At 41.4% G+C, this 17,809-nt stretch overlaps 1 protein-coding gene across 2 annotated transcripts in view; it reads right to left on the bottom strand.

Moving 5' to 3' along the window:
- The window catches only part of elp3 (elongator acetyltransferase complex subunit 3), a 98,081-nt gene that overhangs the window by 15,717 nt on the left and 64,555 nt on the right, over positions 1-17,809 (bottom strand). The gene's annotated exons all lie outside the window — the stretch shown is intronic.

The following is a 17,809-nucleotide window of genomic DNA, read 5'->3' as shown; positions in this document are numbered from 1 at the left end:
CCATGTTTGACAGCTGATGCCACACACTGTGGAACCATCCTTTCACCTACTCGACGGCGTACAAAGATCCTGCGTGATGAACCAAAGATTTAAAATTTTGTTTCGTCAGTCCATAATACCTTCTTCCAGTCTTCAGTAGTCCAATGGCGGTGTTTCATGGCCCAGGCAAGCCTCTTTGTCTTATTCTGACGTCTTAGCAATGGCTTTCTTGCTGTAACTCGTCCTGTCAAACCTGCAGCTTGAAGTCTTCTCTTCACAGTTGAAACTGAGACTTGCTTACTACGACCACTATTAAGCTGTGCTTGAAGCTGTTGTCCTGTGAGCCGCCTATCGCGCAAGCTGTTAACTCTCAGAAATCCTCCGATTCAGTTGTGGCTTTGGGTCTGCCAGACCTCTTCCTGTCAGAGTTTCCCCCAGTTTCTGAGTGCCTTTTGATGGTGAAGAAAGCTGTACTCACGGACACCTTGACTTTCTTGGCAATTTCTCTGTAGGAAAGACCAACATTTTTAAGTGTTATGATGGTCTGTCTCTCTTCCATTGTTAATTGCCTTTTTCTCGCCATTTTTGTAGCAACACACTACTTTCTGCAGTACATTACTGTTCAACTGATGCTCATGAGGGTATGGTACCACAGTTGCCCCTTTTCCACCAAAGCAGTTCCTGGGCTGGTTCGAGGCCAGTGCTTAGTTTGGAACCGGGTTTTCTGTTTCCACTGACAAAGAACTGGCTCTGGGGCCAGAAAAAACAGTTCCAGCCTAGCACCAGCTCTTTGCTGGGCCAGAGGAAAGAACCGCTTATGTCAGCGGGGGGGGGGGGGGGGGGGGGAGTTGTTAAGACCAACAACAATAGCAAGACCGAGAAAGATCGCCATTTTTAAGCGACGAGAAGCAGCAGCTGTACAAACGCGAAGTCATCCATTATTATTGTTGTTGCTGCTGCTGCTTCTTCTCCGTGTTGTTGTTGCTTCGATGTTTGCACCAAGGTTTATGCAAACGCAGCGATGTAACTGACGTATACAGCGACGTAACTGACGTATACAGTGACGTAATGACGTGGCTCCCCTTAGCACCCCGAGCTATGGAAAAGCAAACTGGTTCTCAGCTGGCTCGCAAGTTGAACGAGTTGTGAACCAGCACCAGCCCTGGCCCCGAACCAGCCCTGGAACTGATTTGGTGGAAAAGGGGTAAGTGTGTTCTAACGCTGCTTTTATGCAGACAGAGAGGGTTGTAAGCAATCAAGAAAAGTTGGAACAACTGTAGGAATTAGTAGCACCAGCTTTCAAGGCTTGATCAACCTTCATTGCTGCAGAACAGCTTTAAATTGTTAACCCATTGCATGTTCCCTGAAAGATGCCTTTTTGTATAATTCTGAAATGTACATTATTTTTCAGTTTTGGGTAACCTTACCTTTTTTTTTTTTTAACCTCTGACAGTTCAGCACCTACCTTTGTACCATTTCAAGCTATTCATTGGAGTTGAACGACTTGAATTGCAATAAATAACTGGAAAAATTGGGGTGTTCTAAAACTTTTGACCGGTAGTGTATATAATTAAAAATAAATAGAAACAACTCATTCAGGTTCTCCCAGCATCCACATGGGTTTCTTCTGAATCCTCTGGCTTCCTCCCACCTCCAAGTCGTGCTCTTACAGAAGAATGTACGTGTTCACACAGTGTTTAGGATAAAGTGTGACTGATGCTGATACTGAGTTCCGTTGAAATTATTCAAAATCATCTTTGCCTCTTGTGATAAATCAAAAGGCAACATGCTGGGTTTTTTTTTTAAATCGATATAACCGTAATGACAGGGAGCTTAGGGAAGAACCTGTTGTTACCGTGAGCGCTGAGCTGCTGTAGGCTTTCACAGGGAGCCACCATGCACAATGGGCTCGCAGATTGTATCTTCATTCTTTGCTAATGAAGCCCCCAGTAAAATGTGCTCTATTCATTTCCCGTAATGGACCCCCTGATAACGTGAAGCAATGCGTCACAGCTGGACACCGACTAGTGCCATAAAAGAGTCCCCCGCCAACCCCTCCCCGGCGCAGCGCATCACTCGCCACTTCATTTCCATTCCTCCGTCATGCCTGCTGCGTGCCAATTACCTACTGCGCACCAAGGGGCTGGAATTTTCCAAAAGTAGTGCGACGGCTCAGTGACTATCACTTCAGCAGTTTGTTTCTTCCCCGATATCTTTTTCTTTTCCTTTTCTAAATATTTCTTTGTTCGCTTGTAGATTCGTCTGGGATTGAAACTGATTTCCCATTTGTAGTCAAAACCAGCCAACAACATGCTGATGATCATACTGGCGATAAATCATTCCTTTCTCCTTTATTAACTTTTCATACTGTAACGGTTTTCAATATTCAAATTGAATGCTATTCTGTAGAAAAGTATCTTGGAGCATGTGCCAAGATTGAAGATCTTTTCCCTTTTCCGTTTCCTTCAGGAGAGCTTTTTAAAGAGCTTGACATAATCCTTTAAAATTGAATGTGAAATTGAAATGATCAGCTACGAAGCAGCGTGCATGTAATATTCATTAAAAAAAAATCTCATATTTAGCTCTGAATACTTGGCTGCTGAATGAGCTTATTCTTTTTCCAAGCTGCTGAACAGGAGACACGGCGATGCCATGCTGTGGTGGCGCTGGAGGCTTAGCGAACGATTGCATCAGTGAGACGTCAGAGGCTTAAGGACCATAAACTATTAGCTGCTGAAGTTTTGCCGAAAGAACCGTCAGAAAAACTTTTCCTGTTTAATGATGATTATCGTGTAGCACTGATGAGCAGTGTGCCGTGCTCTCTTAAATAGAGGTGAATATTTCTCAGCAGGCCATTACAATTTCACTCATTTTATTACCATTATAAAACAGTACTGCTAACTACAGAACCACAAACAGCAGCTGATATGTTCCAGAAAGCCATTTCATTAGTTCGGAGGTCAAAGTGCAAGGCAACAATGATTTAGTAAAACACCCATTCTGAAGCCTGAACTCACTCAAACTGATGTTCCGTCTCCAGATGCAAAGACTAGAAGGAAATGGGGCAGGTTTTAGAAAGAAAGCTGGTCAATGTAGCACTGATGCTCATTTTGGCTTCAATTCACAGCCAAGTTTTTGAAAAACTGTTTCAAGACGTCTGTTAGAGATCACACCTGGCCCAGGCTTGTAGTATTCGAGTCTGACTCGTGCCCTAATTTTAAGGACTCGTGACTCGACTTGAGCACTGATGACTCGGACTTGGATTTTTTCTTTATTTTTTTGTAACATGCCATAATAATTAGGCATAAGAGATTTATATCTACATTATTTTTTGTACTAATTTCATGTCAGTGTGTCAGACCTGCGCACCTTGGTGCGCGCATCAGATAGACTCTCGGGCGCGCTCCAGACAGCGCTCGTGCCAAGCAGACTCTCTTGCGCCCCGTAAATGACTCGCACCTGCACAGGATTAAGGCGCAAACAGTTCGCCGATATAAAACTGAAAACGCACTTACTTTGCGAAGTATTGAGTTGCGCTGCTGACACATTACCGAGCCTTATTTCCTTGTTCGGCTTCCTGATCCCCGTTTCTCGTCTTTGATTCTGCCGAGTCTATGATAGCCTGTTTGTGTTGAACCTGTTTCACCGTTTTACGATTTTGCCTGCCATTCTGGATTGTTTACCTGTCTTCACTTGCATTAATAAACACACCTTCTGTACTTACATCTGTCTCCCAACCATCGCTGACAGAATACTTCACACTCCCTGATAAAGAGAATGCATGTTCACCTGTTCATACGTCATGTTCAGGAACAAACTAATGTTAATGGCGCTAAAATAGTCACCGTCAAATGGTGCGGTTGGAGTGTTGGACTCGGACTCGACTCGAATCAATAGCGGACTCGACTCGAAATTTTTTTAATGACTTGGACTTGAACACTGGCGACTCGAGACTGGACTCGGACTTGAGGTTTAGTGACTCAACTACAACACTGGGCTGGGTCTGCAAAAAACAAAGCACTTTATGATAACTCAGACATGACACCTCTGTTTAGGTTGCAGGGATTCGACAGATCCCTTTGACAGAATGGAGTAGAAATGCTAATCCTGGGGTGCGACAATAGGTCACTTAAAAGAAGTTTTCCAAAACCATAACAGGAATCAGGACATGCATGGGGTGGATCATCATGGGAGAACAATCCACATTTCCTGCATGTTAAGACACAAATACCTGTAGACGGAGTACCTATATTTGTCGTCAGTTCGGTCCTGGTATTAACATCCATCTCGAGTGACCTGATCACAAGTGGACGGCTGAAACACATAGCTGTTTATTCCTGCCATTATCAACACATCTCCAGTGAGCACTCGCCTTCAGATTGTCCAAGAGAACTTGACCGTTCAGCATGATTTCTGAATTGTCTCACAATCTTTTCCAGCTAGCCAAATAGCACAGTTGATTAGTTGGTCCGTTGTTGCTGTCCGGGACACACTGAAACACCATCACATTCATAAAACAAATGTTAAAGGTAGACTGCCTTTCAGATTTTTCAAGTGTAGGTCATAAAAAGTATTTTCCCTGAGACCCAACTATTTTTGTTTAGTGGACCGAAAACTACTGAATTCGAATTACAGACGTCCAATTTTATTAGGTTTTTTTCTAATAGAACAATTTAATTAATTTAGGGCCACGTGGCCCTAAATTCTCCACTATTTTTTCCTGCTTCACCACGACCCAATTCAAGATACTACGCCATGCATGACGTGGTGGGCTTTTCCTGTTCGCGCAAGGCATTATGGGATGCAAATTTGAAACCGGAGAGAAAAATGGAGGACGTGAGTGCGCGAATGAAACGTGAAAGACCGACTACAGTAACGGAAAGCGAGAAGAAAAGACGTTATGTTGCAAAGGAAAGGAAACGCAGGACCAAACTAATAAATACCAGCGTCAGCGAGCACCTCGGTGTGATCAGCTGTTCGTTTAACGACAGAATGATGGAACTGTCAGTGCACGGTCAAGGTAAACCTGCGCACACGGACTTCGTCTGTCTGCTTGACTGCACGAAGCAATCGATTTCATGCACATTATTTGCTTGGGAATCCCCTCAGATTAAATAACCTCCTAGCCACAGAATGGCCTGGTTTTGTTTTGTTTTTTCTCGAGACATTACAGAAATAAACATGCATCACAATGACCAAATTTCAAAGGAAACTAAATTTCACCGATTTTATGAAATCAAAAGGCCGTCTAGCTTTAAGTGATCATATACGTCCCAGGCCACCTTGCAGTGTGGTTCAAGTGATCGGATCACAACGCATCTTAAGACACACTAAATCTTAGTGCTGTCCACTTATCATCAGATCACCCAGGATACACATCAATACCTGTAGCAAATACCTGCATTCAACTGCAGCCTAATAGTTAACGAGTCTCATACACTAGATTGGATAAAGAATCAACTCCATCTATGAATGAAGTATTTCGAACACGCTGGAGATGCTGGCAGGGGCTGTAACACTGCTGACATCTGAAAATTAGGCACATGATAATCATCAGGTTGCCTTTCATCAGTAGCTTGCCAGCATGCATATAGCACAAGTCAATATAATTGATTGCGCTGATTATGAAAAATGATCACTGTGGATTTTTATATTCTACGCATTGTTTACTTAGCATTCAACAGAAACGTGTCACAGCATGAGAGCACACAGGCCTCGATTCCTGGGTAGAGGCCACATTTCGACAGCCAAAAAACTGGTTCTCTTTTCTTTCAGAAAACTAGTTCCAAAGTGGCACCAATTCTTGATCTTGGTTCTGGTCTAGAACCAAGAACCACTTACAGTACTGTGCAAAAGTCTTAGTCACCTTATTGTTTTTTTAGTACAAACTTTGTTATAGATTTTTATTTTATGACTTCTACATTATAGAACAAGTACAAAAACACTTTAGACTTCCAAAGATTAGTTTTCCAACACAGAATTAAAGCTAGATGGCCTTTCGACTCCATAAAATCGGTGAAATTTAGTTCCCTCTGAAATTTGGTCATTGTGATGCATGTTTATTTCTGTAATATCTCACAAAATATCAGGCCATTCTGTGGCTGGGAAGTTATTTAATCTGAGGGGATTCCTGAGCAGATAACGTGCATGAAATCACTCGCTTCGTGCAATCAAGCAGACAGAGGAAGTCCGTGTGCGCATGCGCAGGTTTACCTTGACCGTGCACTGACAGTTCCATCATTCTGTCGCTAAACGAACAGCTGATCACACCGAGGTGCTCGCTGACCGCCGATATTTATTAGTTTGGTCCTGCATTTCCTTTCCTTCGCAACATAACGTCTTTTCTTCTCACTTTCCGTTACTGTAGCCGGTCTTTCACGTTTCATTCACACACTCACGTTCTCCATTTTTCTCTTCAGTTTCAAATTTGTATCCCACAATACCTTGTACAAACGAGGAAAGCCCACCACGTGATGCATGACGTAGTATCTTGAATTGGGTCATGGTGAAGCAGGAAAAAATGTTCTATTTAAAAAACTAATAAAATTGTAAGTCTGTGATTCGAATTCAGTAGCTTTCAGTCCACTAAGCAAAAATAATTGGGTGTCTGGGAAAATTCTTTTTATGACCTACAGTGGTATGCAAAAGTTTGGGCACCCCAGGTCAAAATTGCTGTTACTGTGAACAGTTAAGCAAGTTGAAGATGAAATGATCTCGAAAAAGCATAAAGTTAAAGATGACTCATTCCCTTTATATTTTAAGCAAAAACAATTTATTTTTATCTTTTACATTTTCAAAATGACAAAAAAGGAAAAGGGCCCGAAGTAAAAGTTTGGGCACCTGACATGGTCAGTACTTAGTAACACCCCCTTTGGCAAGTATCACAGCTTGTAAACACTTTTTGTAGCCAGCTAATAATCTTTCAGTTCTTACCTGGGGGATTTTCATACATTCGTCCATGCAAAAGGCTTCCAGTTCTACACGTTTCTTGGGCTGTCTTGCATGCACTGCTCTTTTGAGATCTATCCACAGATTTTCAATGATGTTTAGGTCAGGGGACTGTGAGGGCCAGGGCAAAACCTTCAGCTTGTGCCTCTTGAGGTATTCCATTGTAGATTTTGAGGTGTGTTTTGGATCATCGTCTTATTGTAGGATGCATCCTCTTTTTAACTTCAACTTTTTTTTTTTCACAGATGGTGTGATGTTTGCTTCCAGAATTTGCTGGTATTTATTTGAATCCATGCTTCCCTCGACCAATGAAATGTGCCCTGTGCCACTGGCTGCAACACAACCCCAAAGCATGATCGATCCACACCCATGCTTCAGAGTTGGAGAGGTGTTCTTTTCCTGGAATTTGGCACCCTTTTTTCTCCAAACATACCTTTGCACATTGTGGCCAAAAAGTTCTATTTTGATTTCATCAGTCCACAGGACTTGTTTCCAAAATGCATCAGGCTTATTTAGATGTTTGTTTGCAAACTTCAGACGCTGAATTTGGTGGCTAGGATGCAGGAAAGGTTTTCTTCTGATGACTCTCCCATGAAGGTCATATTTGTTCAGGTGTCGCTGCATAGTAGAACAGTGCACCACCACTCCAGGGTCTGCTAAATCCTTCTGAAGGTCTTTTGCAGTCAAACAGGGGTTTTTATTTGCCTTTCTAGCAATCCAACGAGCAGTTCTTTCAGAAAGTTTTCTTCATCTTCCAGACCTCACCTTGATCTCCACTGTTTGTTAACTTTCTTAATAACATTACAATCTGAAGAAATCGCTACCTGAAAACACTTTGCTACGTTCTTGTAGCCTTCTCCTGCTTTATGAGCATCAATTATTTTATTATTCAGAATGCGAGGGAGTTGCTTAGAGGAGCCCAGGGCTGTTGATTTTAGGGACAAGTTTGAGGAGTCAGAGAATTTATACAGCTTTGAAATCTGCATCATCTGACCTTTCCTAACGAAGAATTTGAACAAGCCACAGCTCAATAAGCTAATTAAGGTCTGGAACCTTGGTAAAAGTTACCTGAGAACTCAAATGTATTGAGGTGCTCAAACTTTCGCATGGTGTTCCTTTTCTTTTTTCACTCTCCAATTGTACAAAACAAAAATAATATGCAAATCCTGCAGAAAACGCTGAAAAGAAATGTATTGTTTTTACCTTTATGCCTTTTGCTGATCAGTTCATCTTCTGTTCACTTAACTCTTCACAGTAACAGACATTTTCAGTAAGGCTGCCCAAACTTTTGCATGCCACTGTACACTTGAAAAATCTGAAAGGCAGTCTACCTTTAACTGTTACAGAAAAATGTTCGTATGTCAGTAAAGAAAGCAGCATATTACATAACAGACTACTTTTCAGACAAAAACAATGAAGGCTGCTGGGTTTTGGTGCAAAATGAAGACGCGAGTGTGACAGTCAAAGTGTCCAGAAGAACTGGGGCTGCTTCTGTAAGACGCTCAGTAAAACCTACAGCTCATTTCCTTATCAAACTGCTATTTTATATATTGTTTAAAGCAAAGGATCGCCTCATCAAACATTAACTTTTTTCATGCATTACTGCTTACGGATCTTTATGGTATTTTAAATATAGAAACATTTAATTTCATTATTTTTGAAGGCATCTTTGCTCTACAGCATTTCTTTGCATGTGCCTAAGCCTTTTGCACAGTACAGACTGAGGGCGGGACTATCATTTCCAACAAGACCCGCTAAAACTTTGTGAAGGCCAGTTTTTTGTTTGTTTGTTTTTTAAATCAGAGCTAATGTAGTGTCTAGTCTGACTAATCCGAAGAAGAAAGAGATGATGTAGTCCATCGCTATTGTTGTGCTTGGTGTGAGTGTGGAGCGGCTGAGAAAGCTGAGACGTATACAATGACGTGGCTTTGTGGTTGCTCTCTAACCCCTGGTAAAGCAAACCGGTTCTTATAAGGTTCACAAGTTGAACCAACTTCAACTAGCACCTGGTTCACTTTGGTGGAAAGTGGGAGGGGTAACAGTGCACTTTGCGCAAAACTGTTTTAAAGGATAAAAACCCAGACCAACTGATTTCACTTGCAGCATTTAGAAAAGCTGAATGCTATTTAGCGCCTCGCTCATGTGCACTTCAATGCAAATTCCCAACCCTTAAAAGCATGAGGGAAGAACACAATGGAAGAATCTCAACTCGGAAACTCAGGATGTTCTCCTCAACTCAGAGTTCAGCAAGTGACGTTAAATCGACATGGTCGCTCACAACGTCAGCAAGACACAAAGCAGCACTTCTTACCTTTAAATGAGTCCTACTGTATATACGAGGATTTTAAGGTGGAATAAGAAGCCAAGTTCATGGTAATGATTATTAAGAGATCAGCGGGTGCTAAACGGTACTTGTTGCTGGAGAGAACCATTATTCCTTTAAAAGTGCATATCCTGGACCAAATTCGTTTTTTTTTTTTTATATGAAAGTATAATAATAATAATAATAATAAGTTCAATTTATATAGCGCCTTTCACAAACCCAAGGACGCTTTACAAAAGAGTTACCACCAAAAAAAAAAATAAATTAGGAAGAATAGTGTGAGGTAAAGAGAAAAGTTTTCAAGTTGGCTTTGAAGGAAGAGAGTGTGGAACAGTCACGAAGCGATTGTGGTAACGAATTCCAAAGTTTAGGAGCAGCAACACTAAATGATCTGCCACCCATAGATGCCAATTTAAAACGTGGGACAGTCAGAAGTCCACAGACAGAAGATCTGAGGGAGCGGGAGGGACAGTACAAATGAATTAGCTCACAGAGATAGGAAGGAGCGAAACCATGAAGAGCTTTATAGGTTAACAGCAAGATTTTGTATTTGATCCGGGAGATAACTGGCAACCAATGCAGTTGCTGTAAAACAGGAGTGATGTGAGCAGTGCGCTTGGTGAGTGTGAGGACTCTTGCTGCTGAGTTTTGGATGTACTGCAGGCGATTGAGCAATGTGGCAGGGGGACCATAAAAGAGAGAATTGCAATAGTCAAGACGAGAAAAAATAAATGCATTGACCAACATATTGGCATCAGATTCCAAAAGAAAAGGGCGGAGACGAGCAATATTGCAGAGGTGAAAGAAAGCATTCTTAGTAATTAGTTTAAGATGGGGTTCAAACGTAAGGGTGGAGTCAAAGATGACTCCAAGGTTTTTTATAACTTGGGAAGGATGAATAGACACACCATCTACATCAATAGTAAAACTGGAGAAATTCTGAACCTGTCTTATGGTACCTACTAATAGAACCTCCGTTTTGCCAGCATTAAGTTTAAGGCAGTTCTTATACAGCCATTGCTTAAGGTCAGTGATGCAAGACCTTAGCAGCTGAACAGAGGCTATGGAAGGGGTGATAGTGATGTAGATTTGAATATCATCAGCATAACAATGAAAGTTAAGGCCACGGTTATGAATAATCTGGCCTATAGGAGAAACATATAATATAAAAAGAAGGGGACCAAGGACAGAACCCTGAGGCACACCTTGAGCAACAGTAGCAGTGGATGATTTATGAACACCAATAGAAATAAACTGTTGCCTGTTTGCTAGATATGACTGAAACCAGAATAAAGCTAAGCCACTAATACCAAAAGAAGATAGTCTGGAAATGAGTCTCTCATGATGTACGGTGTCAAAGGCGGCTGTGAGGTCCAAGAGAACAAGGACATTGAGATGACCAGCATCAGTTGAGAGCAGGAGGTCATTAACAACTCTCAAGAGAGCAGATTCAGTGCTATGCATATTACGAAAGCCTGACTGAAAGGGTTCATAGAGATCATTTTGAGCAAGGAAAGTATGAAGCTGAGAGGCTACAACTCTCTCCATTACTTTAGCTAAAAAAGGGAGATTTGAAATGGGTCTGTAATTGGACAGTGAAAGAGAATCTAGACCAGGTTTCTTTAGTATTGGTGTAACTGAAGCAATTTTGAGGGAGGTGGGAACAGTGCCTAAAGCAAAACACTGATTAATCAAATGAGCAATATAAGGGGAGATAGCAGATACACAAGATTTAAGAAGTGCAGTGGGTGCAGGGTCCAACAAACATGAGGAGGAGGAGGACTTAGTTATAATTTCTGATACTTTAAAAGAATCAACAGGAGAGAAACAGAGAGACAGCAGTCAGCTTTATGAGAAAGGGCTACTAGCGGGACAGAAGAATGAATTTCAGAATGAAAGTGTTGGTAAATACTGGCAATTTTATCATTGAAAAAATCCAAAAAAGCCTGACACTGAGCAGGAGAACTGGGAGTGGTTGAGGAAGGAGGCTGAAGAAGTTTATTTATTGTATTAAACAAAGTTTTGGGTCTATGATTGCCACTCTTAATGATGTTAGCATAGTAGGAGGATCGAGCAGCATTAAGAGCATCCTTATACTTTGTGATGTGTTCAGAGAAGAGTGAAAGATGAATAGTGAGACCAGTTTTCTTATAAAGGCGCTCTAGCCGCCTTCCCTTGGCCTTCATGGCCCTAAGCTCAGAGGTGAACCAAGGAGAGGCGCGATTTGCAGAGACCTGTCTAGTTTTAAGGGGAGCGAAAGTATGTCCCTTACACACTCATCCAGAAGGGTAATTTTGCACAAGGACATCTGTCTACAGCAGAAACAAATAAAATAACAAAACGTGTCTGAAAAAATCCCAAGGGAGTCTGGAGCCAGATTTGTGACGGTTTCAGTGCACAGCCTGTGTAGACCAAGCGCTCCCATTTCTCTCTCACTGTCCGGTCTTTTGGGAAGCGAGGAGTACTAATCCCATCAAGATTGGTGTTGCTACACCCTCCTACGATACATCTGTTAACCATTTTAATAATTACGTGATAACGTTGAAAAAATTTGCAGAAAACCACCAGGTCGTTTTCTCATAAACGAACCAGCGCTGACGTAGGATTCAGAGGGAGGCGTCCCGCACGCGACGTCACGAAAATCAATGTTTGCCGGGAAATCCAAATGCCAAGTTTTTTCAGAGGTGGACCAATTCGCCTCAAATGGCTTGATTTCAGCTGAATTTTTCTGGTATTACGCAAGGTAAAAAAAATTGCACAAAATGCAAAATGTGACAGATATTTGACCAAAGTTTAATATAAAATAGGAGAATTACATTGATCTTGCTCCTGAATTTACCCATGAAATGCACTTTAATACTTATCTTTTACATGCTAATGTGAATGCAGAACACCTTAATGATTTAATGTACATAACTGACTTTTAAAGAACACTTTAATTCACTTTTAGTTTAGTACACTAAACGCAGATGTGTGTTTTTTTTTTTACTAAAACGCACACTAAGGGTGCAGAAGATCCTGGTGACAAAGGAAAAGTACAGTGCAGAGTTTCCCAAAAGCATCGTAGCACCAAGATCATTGTTAAATGGTAGAGCGAGCAGCACAATGAACACTCTCTCCTAGTTAAGATGCTCTTAACATTAAGAGGCTTTTGGGAAACCCACCACAGATTAGTACCCCCCCCGAATGTGTTCAACATGACAATCAATACACCAAGTTATTCAAGGTTCTGCCTTGAACAGATGTCTTTGTGGAGTAAACAATTATTTAGTTCATCAGAATTCTTGGGTTTCAGTCATGTGACTTTTCTTAGCGATTTCACTTCTGGTAATACTGCTGGTGGTTTAGCAAACCAAAACGGCTGCCGTAGTGCAAACAACTAGTGATAAGTTATCAGATTATGCTCGTAATCTAGTAGCCACTGCTAGCTTTAGATATATTCAGAAGATTGCTGTGTGCAATGGAATCGACCCCTACAGTCTGGGGAAGAAGGATTTGTCATACGATCTCAAAAACTACCCTTCAGTCGAGTTCCCTGACATCTCGAACTATCTGGTGTTGCAGACATCCTTCTACACCACAAAACAGATGAAAGCCTGGAAGAGTTTGGAGGCTTATAACTTTTTTGTATGCGGCTGGGTAAAGGACCTCGGTATCAAGTCGCTGCCGAATGAATCCTGTATTGTTTTTGCCTGTGTATGTATGTTTTTTTTTTTTTTTAAAGCTTTTCGTTCGCCTCTTTACAACAAAGCGCTGCAAGTTCAAGTGTAAACAAACAACAATTCGCTTGATTCTCACTTGTGTTGCTCTTATCTCTCAGGTAAATCATTCACAAAGACCATCAGAAACCCCTTTAAAAGACCTGGATTTTTAAATCACGGCGCATTGTAACTGTATGGCTGGGTAAGAATTTTGTCGAGATGCATATGGACTTTGTGAGGAGTAAACAAAGAAACAGCAGGGGACTTTAGCGCTTCGTGACTAAAAAAAGAACCGTAAAATAATGACACATTGCAAGAAAAGTAGTTGGAAAACACTAAGGACATAGCTGAGAGAGAGATACAAACCTTTCACCAAGTGATCACTGCAAATTCGAGCTTGCTTCGACTCGGCTCCCTTCGATTTCACTGAGAGGTTCAAAAGCCACCTTTCTCGACATCTTTTTGTGAAATCTTGTATTTATTCACCCTTTATTAGTTCACGAGGAACCCTGAAGAAACTTTTATCAGTTTCAGGGTCTGATCGATTCGAACAACCTAAAACAACGCAAGCGTCAGGTATTCTTCATGCGAGCAATGCACCTTCTCCGTACAAATACTTTGTCAACTGAGCTTTGGTAGACCACCAGCTAAAGTTCTGAATAACTAACAAGGCGGATGTGATGTCATGTGAAATCCAAGAATAAAGTCAATTGAGTATGGACATTATTTTAAATGAACAACAGCTTCCTTAAACGAATAATTAACTCTTCAAATATTTGGTTTTGGTTCCTGAGTGGCGCAACAGGAAACGTGTTGACCAGATCGTTCATAGATCATGAGGCAAATTCGAATCCTGACAATGTCACAGCCATCCTGATCGAGAGTCAAGAGAGGCAGAATTCATCGTGCTCTCTGGGTGGGAGGGGCCTACTCTGTCTCCGGGGTCAATCAGAGCAACACTAGTCAATCATCAGCATCTGAGAGCTCATGTATGTACAGTGGGGCAAAAAAGTATTTAGTCAGCCACCAATTGTGCAAGTTCTCCCACTTAAAAAGATGAGAGAGGCCTGTAATTTTCATCACAGGTACCATAGACATCCTATTATTACGTAGACGGAGCGTTGGCTGCTCTGACACGAGAAATACGGTCGCCATCTTGGAGTGGTGAGATAAGCGCGAGATACTCATATATATCAAGGTAACGTCTATTACTGCACCATACTACACGACTGAAGAAGAAGACAAGAGACAAGATGCCAGGCTGGTGCTCAGCGTACTCCTGCTCAAACGAGCGAACCATTTCAAACAGAAGCAAGGGGATTACTTTTCACAAGTAAGATTTAACATTACCGTACTATTTGTTGTTTTTTTTAAATAGTATATTACCAGAGCTGAGAAGGAACTAAGAGACTTAAATCGTCATCAGGTAGCACTAGTCTAATGCATAAGAGTATGACAATAATAGACATGAATGAAATTAAATATGATAAAGTCGAAATAAATGATGAAGAAATTATGATGATTGTGAACGCCAACGGGTATAAATGTACAGTCTAGATTGTGTTAGGGGTAGGGCTGTTAACCTACGTTAACCTGTCAAATTTTTCTCGGTTTCAAAAAAAAAATGTTTGTGGTCAATATATGGTCATCACACATTGTCCTACATACCAAACAAAGTGCCCCACTCAACCTGAATCCATCAGCTTTGCTGAAGGGGGGGTCAGATTGTGTTGAAGGATGTAAAAGGCTCTTATAAATTCACTGACTAGATTAATTTCCCCTTTGATATGTTCTTAACAATCTATTTAAAGAAAACATACACACATTTGAATCATTATAATGGATTTAGATTGTTAAAACCGCATTTTATTTAAATAAAGTGTCCCACTTTACCTGAATTTACCCTATCCATTGCAACAGATTGGTGGTTGTAGCCGATAGAAAAACGTTAAGCTGTTTATATCTAATGTATTTAGTATTCACACATTTTTTGTAGGATATTAATCACCGTTTCCTCAACTTCAACAATCTCCGACATCTGTTCACTTAATATCAGGATATTCTATTAACATGAAGCCAACTATGAATAATAACCCGCCGCTATCCTTTATCATAGCTACATGTATGACAAAAAAATGCGAGCCAGCGCTGCCAGCGCATTACACTGAGTGCAGCGTATCACCACTCCAAGATGGCGGCCCCGCGTCTCGTCAGCGCTTTTAGAATTTACGTTGGATGCTCCGTCTACGTAATAATAGGATGTCTATGATAGGTACACTTCAACTATGAGAGACAGAATGGGGGGAAAGAATCCAGGAAATCACATTGTAGGATTTTTAATGAATTAATTGGTAAATTCCTCGGTAAAATAAGTATTTGGTCACCTACAAACAAGCAAGATTTCTGGCTCTCACAGACCTGTAACAACTTCTTTAAGAGGCTCCTCTGTCCTCCACTCGTTACCTGTATTAATGGCACCTGTTTGAACTCGTTATCAGTATAAAAGACACCTGTCCACAACCTCAAACAGTTACACTCCAAACTCCACTATGGCCAAGACCAAAGAGCTGTCAAAGGACACCAGAAACAAAATTGTAGACCTGCACCAGGCTGGGAAGACTGAATCTGCAATAGGTAAGCAGCTTGGTGTGAAGAAATCAACTGTGGGAGCAATTATTAGAAAATGGAAGACATACAAGACCACTGATAATCTCCCTCGATCTGGGGCTCCACGCAAGATCTCACCCTGTGGGGTCAAAATGATCACAAGAACGGTGAGCAAAAATCCCAGAACCACACGGGGGGACCTAGTGAATGACCTGCAGAGAGCTGGGACCAAAGTAACAAAGGCTACCATCAGTAACACACTACGCCGCCAGGGACTCAAATCCTGCAGTGCCAGACGTGTCCCCCTGCTTAAGCCAGCACATGTCCAGGCCCGTCTGAAGTTTGCTAGAGAGCATTTGGATGATCCAGAAGAGGACTGGGAGAATGTCATATGGTCAGATGAAACCAAAATTGAACTTTTTGGTAAAAACTCAACTTGTGTTTGGAGGAGAAAGAATGCTGAGTTGCATCCAAAGAACACCATACCTACTGTGAAGCATGAGGGTGGAAACATCATGCTTTGGGGCTGTTTTTCTGCAAAGGGACCAGGACGACTGATCCGTGTAAAGGAAAGAATGAATGGGGCCATGTATTGTGAGATTTTGAGTGAAAACCTCCTTCCATCAGCAAGGGCATTGAAGATGAAACGTGGCTGGGTCTTTCAGCATGACAATGATCCCAAACACACCGCCCGGGCAATGAAGGAGTAGCTTGGTAAGAAGCATTTCAAGGTCCTGGAGTGGCCTAGCCAGTCTCCAGATCTCAACCCCATAGAAAATCTTTGGAGGGAGTTGAAAGTCCGTGTTGCCCAGCGACAGACCCAAAACATCACTGCTCTAGAGGAGATCTGCATGGAGGAATGGGCCAAAATACCAGCAACAGTGTGTGAAAACCTTGTGAAGACTTACAGAACATGTTTGACCTCTGTCATTGCCAACAAAGGGTATATAACAAAGTATTGAGATGAACTTTTGTTATTGACCAAATACTTATTTTCCACCATAATTTGCAAATAAATTCTTTAAAAATCAGACAATGTGATTTTCTGGATTTTTTTTCTCATTCTGTCTCTCATAGTTGAGGTATACCTATGATGAAAATTACAGGCCTCTCTCATCTTTTTAAGTGGGAGAACTTGCACAATTGGTGACTGACTAAATACTTTTTTGCCCCACTGTAGAAGAGGGTAGATAGCACGTTCCTCTGGTCATGTAGTGTGATTTCATGTGGTGGGTGGGAAGACCAAATCAGGAAGAAAATAAAATTATTTGCAGTGCTAGATTTTAAGCATTTTTGTCGTGTATACAGTGGTGCTTGAAAGTTTGTGAACCCTTTAGAATTTTCTATATTTCTGCATAAATATGACCTAAAACAACATCAGATTTTCACACAAGTCCTAAAAGTAGATAAAGAGAACCCAGTTAAAAAAATGAGACAAAAATATTATACTTGGTCATTTATTTATTGAGGAAAATGATCCAATATTACATATCTGTGAGTGGCAAAAGTACATGAACGTTTGCTTTCAGTATCTGGTGTGACCCCCTTGTGCAGCAATAACTGCAACTAAACGTTTCTAGTAACTGCTGATCAGTCCTCCACACCGGCTTGGAGGAATTTTAGCCCATTCCTCCATACAGAACAGCTTCAACTCTGGGATGTTGGTGGGTTTCCTCACATGAACTGCTCACTTCAGGTCCTTCCACAACATTTCGATTGGATTAAGGTCAGGACTTTGACTTGGCCATTCCAAAACATTCACTTTATTCTTCTTTAACCATTCTTTGGTAGAATGACTTATGTGCTTAGGGTCGTTGTCTTGCTGTATGACCCACCTGCTCTTGAGATTCAGTTCATGGACAGATGTCCTGACATTTTCCTTTAGAATTCACTGGTATAATTCAGAATTCATTGTTCCATCAATGATGGCCAGCCGTCCTGGCCCAGCTGCAGCAAAACAGGCCCAAACCATGATACTACCACCACCATGTTTCACAGGTGGGATAAGGTTCTTATGCTGGAATGCAGTGTTTTCCTTTCTCCAAACATAACGCTTCTCATTTAAACCAAAAAGTTCTATTTTGGTCTCATCTGTCCACAAAACATTTTTTCAATAGCCTTCTGGCTTGTCCACATGATCTTTAGCAAACTGCAGACGAGCAGCAATGTTCTTTTTGGAGAGCAGTGGCTTCCTCCTTGCAACCCTGCCATGCACACCATTGTTGTTCAGTGTTCTCCTGATGGTGGACTC

Source organism: Neoarius graeffei, chromosome 3 (genome assembly GCF_027579695.1).
Source record: "Neoarius graeffei isolate fNeoGra1 chromosome 3, fNeoGra1.pri, whole genome shotgun sequence".
In the NCBI taxonomy this organism is placed as follows: domain Eukaryota; kingdom Metazoa; phylum Chordata; class Actinopteri; order Siluriformes; family Ariidae; genus Neoarius; species Neoarius graeffei.
Note: the sequence above shows the minus strand (reverse complement) of the source record. Positions and strands in the feature narration are given on the sequence as shown.